This window comes from Centroberyx affinis, unplaced genomic scaffold (assembly GCF_046629955.1).
Source record: "Centroberyx affinis isolate AG114_WGS23_722 - 3 ecotype Tasmania unplaced genomic scaffold, CSIRO-AGI_Caff_v1 ptg002601l_1, whole genome shotgun sequence".
In the NCBI taxonomy this organism is placed as follows: domain Eukaryota; kingdom Metazoa; phylum Chordata; class Actinopteri; order Beryciformes; family Berycidae; genus Centroberyx; species Centroberyx affinis.
In genome coordinates this window covers 30,269-40,390 of record NW_027280801.1, presented here as the reverse complement: position 1 = coordinate 40,390, position 10,122 = coordinate 30,269, and positions in this window count along the sequence as shown.

The following is a 10,122-nucleotide window of genomic DNA, read 5'->3' as shown; positions in this document are numbered from 1 at the left end:
CAATCCAGACGTATTTGGTAGGTAAAATTAGCTCTACTGTACACTAGCCCAAATCCAAAAGTATGACTGTGATTAGGGAAAACATCAATACCTTTAAGGAGGAATATTGCCCTTTGAGACATGGGGTCAACTTTTCTAGAAAGCTATTGAGGTGCACTTTCATGGGAATGGGGTTACCGATGGCATGGGTCACTGAGTTGGGTTGAAATGCAATATTTTGTGAAATGATCCTGCTTCCCATTAAGACAAAAGATGTTTTTTTTTCCACCCTCAAATACCCCAGTAACGATGTCAATTCCATGTTTACAACGTCAACTATGGGAGAAACAACAATAAAACTACAATACACATGCAGTAGGGCTTTTATTGTGAAGTGCTAAACAGCGTAAACTGTGGAACTGTTTTCGGGTGCAACTGTAGTTTTTCTTGGTGTGGTTATGAAAAGGCAAACCGCTCAATATCACAAAGGCAAAAACCAACAGGTTGATTTAAATTATGCTTATAGCCCTTTTCACATCGTCATGGAAACAGCTTAAACCGGTGCATCACAACTTCCTGTATCAAGTTTCTTTTTGCAACTTATTGCAAAACCAATCCAATCCAACAAAGACAACAAAAACAACAAAATTGTAATGGTTACTAGCACTAGATACATAATGTAACAAATTAAACATTTTGGGCAGGTTGTGGAACGATTTAGTGAAGGCCATAGCGAGAGGAACCTGCAGACAAGATGGCGGACCCGGAGGCAGACATCTTGGACGCCATCTTGGACTTCCACAAGAGGTCAATTGACAGGAAATCATGTGAAGCCCTGGGTGCTCTTGGGTATTCGGACTGTGCGTAGTCAACATGTCGGAGGACTTTACAGCGGTAAGATACAGAATCTATTAAGAATCTTTTAAAAAAGTCAGTTGGCTTTTCTAAGGTTTTATTCAATGTTGTCTATCATACTTTAATATATTGAAGAGTCCAGCAAGTGAAGGTATACTGATATGGAGAAAATTCAGTAGAAAATGGCAATTGGCTCCAAACATTTAACGTTAGCAATTTTTGTCTCGTTGTTGCAGGTCCTGTTAGCACTTTTTCAAATATTTGTGTAAATGAATCCTGTGACAAAGTGGTCGGGAGGCCGACACTTGACACTTGACACATATTATTTCCCATTCTAATCCGTTTGTATTTATATATTCATTCCACACATTTATCCGTTTGTTTGATTTCAATTCTTCTAAGTTAATCAGTCATCCATTGCTACATCGTAACACTGCTATGCATTAACTATCCCCGGTCTGTTTATGTTTAGCGGTAGTATTTTGTTAAATTAACATCTATACATTCTCTGATTAACTGGGGAAAAGAATACACAAACATAGTTTCAATTTACATTTCATTTATTGCTTTTGTTACAGAAGAAGTGTGGAGTTGTATTACTGTTCATTTCGTTGCAGTATCAATCCATACTTACCGCACTTCAGCCACGGGAGTCTGTTTGGGAGCGGGCCGCCCAACTACTGCCGCTTAGATATGGTGGTGATGACGTCAGAGCGAGTACGAGAGAGATACCATTTGTGGGGGGTTTTCAATTTTCTGCAGAGGGGTTTTCTGACTGTGTGGGACCTGTTTGGGTTTATAGGTTGTAATTTCTGGTATTTTGGGAACGAGTTAAAGGGACATTATGTCATGTTTTGCATGATGTTATTAATATCACTTTATGAGGCCAGATGGCACTGTCCTGGCAGAGAATGCTGGGTAATTGGCCTGGCTACATTTGGGCTTGGCTACATTCCATTTGGCCAAAATGCGTCCTCTCCTCCGTCCTCGCGGCCTCGTCTCCCCAAAAATGAGCCCCCATCATGAAGGACGTTCCAATTGGTCAAAAAACGCATGAAGGATCCTTCATGTCTCCTCGGGTGCATTGTCAAAAATAAATAAAATGCAAATTTCTCTGCCTTTTAGGCGTAGCCTACCTCTGTTTCCATTCTCACCATATTCATAACCTTGGTCACGGTGCGTAATGACCGTTGCCATGACAGCACATATTTTCATCATAAAGGCCGGTATGTTTGTCTTTTGCTGGAATCACTTCTGTGTCTTTAGTAGAGGAACAAATCTCCAAAAAAGGCTTTAGTTTTTGAGATACCCCTACCCGAGGTAGAACAAAGCACAACCATGTTTTTTCATAACTTTAATATGTCTAGTTTTTGAAATGGATGGTTGTATAAAAATATTTTTCTGCAAAATTAGTTTATTTGGTTGATGTTTGGATCCTCCCCAAAACCGAAAATAGTGAAAATTTAGGCTTCTCCAAAAGGGACAGCGTCTGCTTTATCACATGTATCTCTGGAAATAATGATCAGAATGTCACCAAATTTGGACTGGATGTTCACAGACAGTTATTGCATACAATAAAGCAAAGATTTCATCAATACCTTAGTCCATCTTTGAAATTTATACACTTAAACACACATGAATTATAGGCGGAAATTGAATAGGACATTAAAAATCCAAAAGGTATGTATATATATGTCTGCCATTATTAAAATATGGAGACCAATCACCAAAAAATGTCATTTATATGTACCAAAGACTGTTATCTTATCATAAAAGTAGGTTATTTGACTATTCACTTCACCCTCTGATGTCACCAGCCCCTAACAGCTAACTAGTGCAGCCAGCACTTAAAACAGACAAATACAATGGGGCCCTATTGGTGTAAATGTGTGTGTTAGAAGGACACAAGCCATAGATTAAAGCCAAAAACTATATACATTTAATGCAAACAGGTTCAATAGACATTTCTTTATCATTTTAAATATACTCTTTCTATATATTTTAATGTTTTCTTTGAATAACAATGACAATAATAATAATAATAAACTTTATTTATGTAGCACCTTTCATATCATAAAATGCAGCTCAAAGTGCTTTACAAGAGAAACAATAAAAATCAATATATAAAGATAAAAACAATCTTAAGATATAGAACGCATGAAACAGGTATAATAATAAAATAAATAAAAAATATTTTTTCATTTTTGGGACATTTAGCAAGCCAGCACTAGACGACCTAAGGGAACGGTTTGGAACATACTCAGATAAGCAGTCAGAGAGATATGAAGGTGCTAAACCATTTAGGGCCTTGTAAACAAGTAAAAGAATTTAAAATCAGTCCTCAACGTTACATGGAGCCAGTGCAATGAGGCTAGAACTAGTGTAATATGTTCTCTTTTTCTGGTTTTTATTAAAATTCTGGCTGCTGCATTTTGTACAAGTTGCAGCCTATCAATAGTTTTTTTAGGTAATCCAGTAAAGAGTGCATTGCAGTAATCTAGCCAAGAGAAGACAAATGCATGGGTCAACTTTTTGGCATCTTCCAGTGGGAGGTAGGGTCTAACTCTTGCTATATTTCTTAAATGAAAACAATGTAACATTGTTGATATGTAATTTAAAATCCAACTCAGTGTCAAGAACACCACCCAGGTTTTTTACTTCAGGCTTATTCTGTAGAGCCAGACTTCCAAATCCGCTTGATATCTTTTCTCTCTGTGCATTTGTACCAATTACAAGAATTTCTGTTTTATCTTCATTTAATTTGAGGAAATTTTTACTCATCTACTGTTTAATGCTGGATAGGCAATTTATCAAGGGATTTAGGGCATCGGTGTCATCTGGCGCTACAGATAAATATAGCTGAGTCCAGTGGTAGAATGTAATTAAGTACATTTACTCAAGTACTGTACTTAAGTACAATTTAGAGGTACTTGTACTTTATTTGAGTATTTCCATTTCATGCTACTTTATACTTCTACTCCACGACCTTTCAGAGGGAAATATTGTACTTTTTACTCCACTACATTTATTTGACAGCTTTAGTTACTAGTTACTTTGCAGATTTAGATTTATACAAATTATAAATCAACTAATACATTATGATATATTTTTATAGGTTAAGCTACCCAGCAGAATATAAAGTAATTAAAATTAGCCCCACCTTTACCAGCTGCAACATTAAAGTGATGAACACATTAATGCATCAATAATTATAGTCCAATAACATGATTTATATGATTCAGAAATGGGCCATTCTGCATAATGACTACTTTTACTTTTGCTACTTTAAGTATATTTTGATGCTAATACTTTTGTACTTTGACTTAAGTAAGATTTTGAATGCAGGACTTTACTTCTAACAGAGTATTTTTACACTGTGCTATTGCTACTTTTACTTAAGTCAAAGATCTGAATACTTCCACCACTGGCTGAGTGTCATCAGCATAACAATGAAAATTCACTCCATGATCACAAATAATTTTTCCAAGTGGCAGCATATACAGACAAAACAGTAAAGGACCAAGAATAGAACCCTGTGGAATACCTGAAAAAATGTCATGCTTGTCTGAAACATGGTCACCAAGACTAACAAAATAGCTTCTGCCAGTAAGGTAAGTATTAAACCAGGTCAGGGCTGTGCCTGAGAGAACCAGTTTTCAAGATGGTTTAGAAGTATCCCATGATCGACTGTATCAAACGCAGCAGTCAGATCGAGAAGTACAAGAATAGAAACATTTTTGTTGTCGGCGCTCACTCTAAGATCATTTATTACTTTTACAAGCGTTGTTTCAGTACTATGTCCCCTTCTAAAACCAGACTGAAATTTTTCATGAATCTTGTTGTCATGTAAGAACGCATCTAACTGTTTAAACACTGCCTTTTCCAATATCTTACTCAGAAAAGGCAGGTTGGAAATAGGCCTAAAATTGCCCAAAACAGAAGAATCAAGATTGACTAGAGCTGTTTTGAGTGAATCTGGAAAATGCCTGTTTCTAGAGAGCAATTTACAATATCCAGTACATCACCAATCAAACGATCTAAGACCTCCTTAAAGAAAGTAGTGGGAATTGCATCCAGGGAGCAAGTGGATGAGTTCCCCTTCACTAATTGTACTAAAAGAATTCAGGTTTCCCGGAGAACCATTAAAGATCAGATTTTTTTTTATTTTCAACAGTATTCACAATACCAGCTTGGATATTAACAATCTTATTATCAAAAAATGAAAATTCCTCACATTTTGATTTTGAGGCATGGCATATTTGTTCATGAAACTGGGAAGGATTTAAGAGGCGATCGATGGTAGAAAATAAGATTCTAGGGTTGTTCCCGCTTTCACTGATAATCTTAGAGAAGTATGCCTGCCTCGCACAGCGTAAGGCTTTATTATAATCATATATGGATTTTGTAAGTATCTCTCGGTTCACTGATGAGATCATTTACAACAAAAGTCTTATTTGTAAGTGCCCGGATGTTTAACAGAGCCATGTTTACCTTTTGTTCATGGCCGATTGAAATCAAATACTTTGCATTTGATTGGACCGCTAAACAGTGGGCGGGGCTTAGAGTTTAGCACGATACAGAGCTACAGAGGACTGTTGGCTCCACACACAGCTCCCTCACCTGTTGTTAGATCAGGAGGAGGACAAGGGAGAGATGAATGAATTAGACCTCAGCGACATTGTTTTGGAAATGAAAACAAAGTTTTTGCCCACTGATATCCAAACACACATCTCTTCCTGTCTCTCTCCATGTTGCTCTGTCAGCTACCACCCAGAAACAGTGAAGTGCAGTTTTATATGACCGGTGTGACTAGCTAGAGGTTGAAGAATGATTGACGGGTGGATGTCATGATATTATTGGTTGAAATTGGTTGGTTCATGCTTACGTAAGCACACGGCATATTTTGTTTTACAGGTAGAAAACATGATTGGATTTTGATATAATTTTGGCATATATTGTTAGATAGGTGCACAATATGACCGGGGATGTGATCTAAAAGGGTTAAAAATGCATTTTTCATTTCATCTCGACTTTAAGTTAAGTTTCAGTGTCCACCTCACCGCTGCTCTCCATGTCTGATATTTGTATTTGTATACTTTATTATCCCCGTGGGGAAATTTGTCCTCTGCATTTGACCCAGGAGCAGTGGGCAGCCGCAGTACAGCGCCCGGGGACCAACTCCAGTTCTTTTTGCCAGTGCCTTGATCAGGGGCACTGACAGGAGTATTAACCCTAACATACATGTCTTTGACATACATGACATGTATCAAAGACATACATGTCTTTTGTCTTTGATGGTGGGAGGAAACCCACACAAACATGGGGAGAACATGCAAACTCCACACAGAAAGGACCTGTGTGTGTTTACACATGCCGTCCAATATGTGTTTACTCTCCACAATGTTCCTCTCAGTTAACAGCTGACTGTTAAAAATACGCTCTGAAACTACCGTGGTGAAACTAGCGTGGTTAAACTAGCATAAAACTCGAACTCAGATCACACTTTAAAACTTAAAAATACTTTAAAACGCTCAGAATCGAGCATGGCAGAGAGCGTGGCAGAGAGCGGAGCCAGACTTCCAAATCTGTTTGATATCTTTTCTCTCTGTGCATTTGTACCACAATATACTGTATGGTGATAATATGAGCCAACAGGCTGCATGACACAATATTTTCCAAATGATTTAACTGAAAATCTTGACTGAATGAATTAGAAAAATCAAAGATGAATCATAAATTGGATCCTAAATGAATAATCAATTATATACAATATAGATATACAATGTGACCCAACATTTTAAGTTCTAGGGTGCAACTATGCCGTCATCCACAATTCTGTTAGGGCATCTGTTAGGAGGACCCCAGTGTATATCTATACTGTATATAAATGATTATGCCAATTTATGATTCATCTTTGATTTTTCCAATTCATTCAGTCAAAATTTTCAGTTAAATCATTTGGAAAATATTGTGTCATGCAGCCTGTTGGCTCATATTATCATCATGCAGTATATTGGCATTGTTATTCAAAGAAAACATTAAAATATATAGAAAGAGTATATTTAAAATGATAAAGAAATGTCTATTGAACCTGTTTGCATTAAATGTATATAGTTTTTGGCTTTAATCTATGGTTTGTGTCCTTCTAACACACATTTACACCAATAGGGCCCCATTGTATTTGTCTGTTTAAAGTGCTGGCTGCACTAGTTAGCTGTTAGGGGCTGGTGACATCAGAGGGTGAAGTGAATAGTCAAATAACCTACTTTTATGATAAGATAACAGTCTTTGGTACATATAAATGACATTTTTTGGTGATTGGTCTCCATATTTTAATAATGGCAGACATATATATACATACCTTTTGGATTTTTAATGTCCTATTCAATTTCCGCCTATAATTCATGTGTGTTTAAGTGTATAAATTTCAAAGATGGACTAAGGTATTGATGAAATCTTTGCTTTATTGTATGCAATAACTGTCTGTGAACATCCAGTCCAAATTTGGTGACATTCTGATCATTATTTCCAGAGATACATGTGATAAAGCAGACGCTGTCCCTTTTGGAGAAGCCTAAATTTTCACTATTTTCGGTTTTGGGGAGGATCCAAACATCAACCAAATAAACTAATTTTGCAGAAAAATATTTTTATACAACCATCCATTTCAAAAACTAGACATATTAAAGTTATGAAAAAACATGGTTGTGCTTTGTTCTACCTCGGGTAGGGGTATCTCAACTTTTAGGGGCCTTAGTTCCTCTACTACTTCTCTGGATCACCAGTTGGTCTGCTGCGTTTGTTTGATATGTCTCTCATTCAGTGTTCATCATGCTTATGAATTGTGTTTGTGTGTGTTGCCATGGAATTTCTCTTTGGGAGAATAAATTCTTACTAAAACTCATTAACAGCATTTCATTGTTTTAAATCGCACATTTTGCTCTTACAGCTAGATTTATGGTTATTTGGGAATTTATTTATTTATTTATGAATAAAAAGAAAGCACTTTGGTTGATTGCCAGTGAGATGTCAAACAGCCACATGATCGTTGTCTAATCCAAGTCGCATAAAGGATAACAGTTGGACAATTTGTACAGCACCTTTCTTATCAGTGCTACAAAGTGCTTCACAAAATTAAAATGTAGCATACAGCAAACAGAATAACAAAAAAACTGAATAGAAACAGCAACGCTTTTTAGGCATTAGGATTTTTTTAAGTGTTCTTCCTTCATGAGGTAGACAAGGCTCACTAGAGGCTGGCATAATTTAGATGAATTAAACAATCTGAACTTTGTAAAACGTTTTTATGTGGATAAAACATGAGCCTTAGAATAATTTAGACAGCTGTCATCCTGTGCGGGACGAGCCTCAACACAGCGCTTCACACGTCCAGTACAATATGGCGGTGTGAGGACGTTCCAATTGACAAGCCAGGTTCACTCGCCTCCTCGCATCTTCTCCTCGTTTCCTCCGTGACCTTTGACCGAGGAGTCGAGGAAGAGACGTGAGGCGAAGAGACGCGAGGTGAGGAGACGAGGAGAAATCGTTACCAAATGGAATGCACCCATAGTTATTTGTATCTAGCCTTAGAGGGGGGAGGACCAGGCCGTGCTGCCGTGTCCACGTGCCTTATGTTGAGTTACCTTTATTTGTGCCTCAGTTTTCTTTTGTTGCTGTAAGAAGATTTTGTTTGTTATTTTTCATTCCTTTTTTCCTATGTTACACGTGTAATCCGGACACTGTAAATAAATGCACCCTAAGCCTCTAAAACCTTGTCCTGAGTCTGCCTCGAACCACTTCCTAGACCCTTTGGCTGGGCTACCCTTTCACAAATCCTGACATTGTCAGGCTCCGTTGCGTTTAATGAGTTTAAAATGGATACCGTACTGTTAAGTACAAACTGTTTGAATCATGTTACATTAGCTGGCTAGTAGGGGTTAGCTGCTCCGATGCTCAGTCTGGCTGACACCTAGAGCTTGCAGTGTAGCACACATAGAAGAGCATAACCATAACATATGCCATTGTCTTCACAGTTATGTCTTGCCATGAATTTGATAGTGGTTCTTTAGTCTCATCCCTTTTTGTCATTATAGGGTTGGTGTGGTCAATCTTTACCCCTGATAGTGCACTATCTAGGACAGCACAAGGAATGATTGGATCATTTGCTAACTTGTGTTTTTCAGATTACCATCAAAATCCTGGAGGCCCAAGGACAAACCCGGTACCAAGTGGAGGACACCATGGCCATTGACATTTATGAATTAACGTTATATTGGCCTATTTGTAAAATCTGTACTCTTTATTTATTTAGCAGGTGACATCAAATGCTAAAATGCAAGCGATTTTTTTTTTTTTTTTACATTTGACCTCGAAATTGCTCTACAACCATATTAACCAATTAAAAAAAAAAACAATATTAGCACCAAAGAGCTCAAGCAAAGAAATGCAGAAAACCGGAATCCCTTATTTGGTCAGAAAATGTAGGCTAGACTTCCGAAGGCTTCCGTGTTCCGTGGTCTAGGAGAGAAAGTTGTGTAGGCGTCCAATACTGCAGCAAGAGGTTTTACCATGGAGTCTATTGAACACCCGGTGCGTCCTATACAGACGCGAAAGGGAACCTTTAGCGTCGTTATAGCGACGCCAAGGGATTTGACAAAGAGTCAACACAGGGCGAATGGGGAATGAGAATGGGTTGGCTGGATTCAAACCCTGTGATTAGGACTTCACCTTAATGGTAAAGCAAAGCAAAGCAAATTTATTTGTATAGCACATATTCATACAAATGAATGCAATTCAAAGTGCTTTACAGAGAGTAAAAAAGAAGTAAATATATAAAAAACAAAGGTTTACAAAACATAAAATAAAAAAAAACAGATAAAAGGCATAGTGCAGTAAACGTGCAATTTAATAGGTGCAATTCTGAGTCTAAAAGACAAGGTCAGTTAAAAGCCAGACAAAACATAAAAGTCTTTAACCTGCTTTTAAAATGTTTTTAGATGGAGCCGATCTAATATCAACTGGTAGTTTGTTTCAATTTGTTGTTGCACAGTGGGCAAATGCTGCTTCACCTCGTTTAGTTTGAACTCTTGGAACAGTTGGAAGGCCAGCCTCAGATGACCTTAGAGTGGGCGAGTTTCTAGTGGGTTTATATGGCAGTAGCAAATCAGAGATGTATTTTGGCCCTGAGCCGTTTAGTGATTTATAAACAAGGAGCAGGATTTTAAAGTCTATTCTGCAAGATACTGGCAGCCAGTGTAGCAGTCTAAGGATAGGAGTAATGTGTTCTGC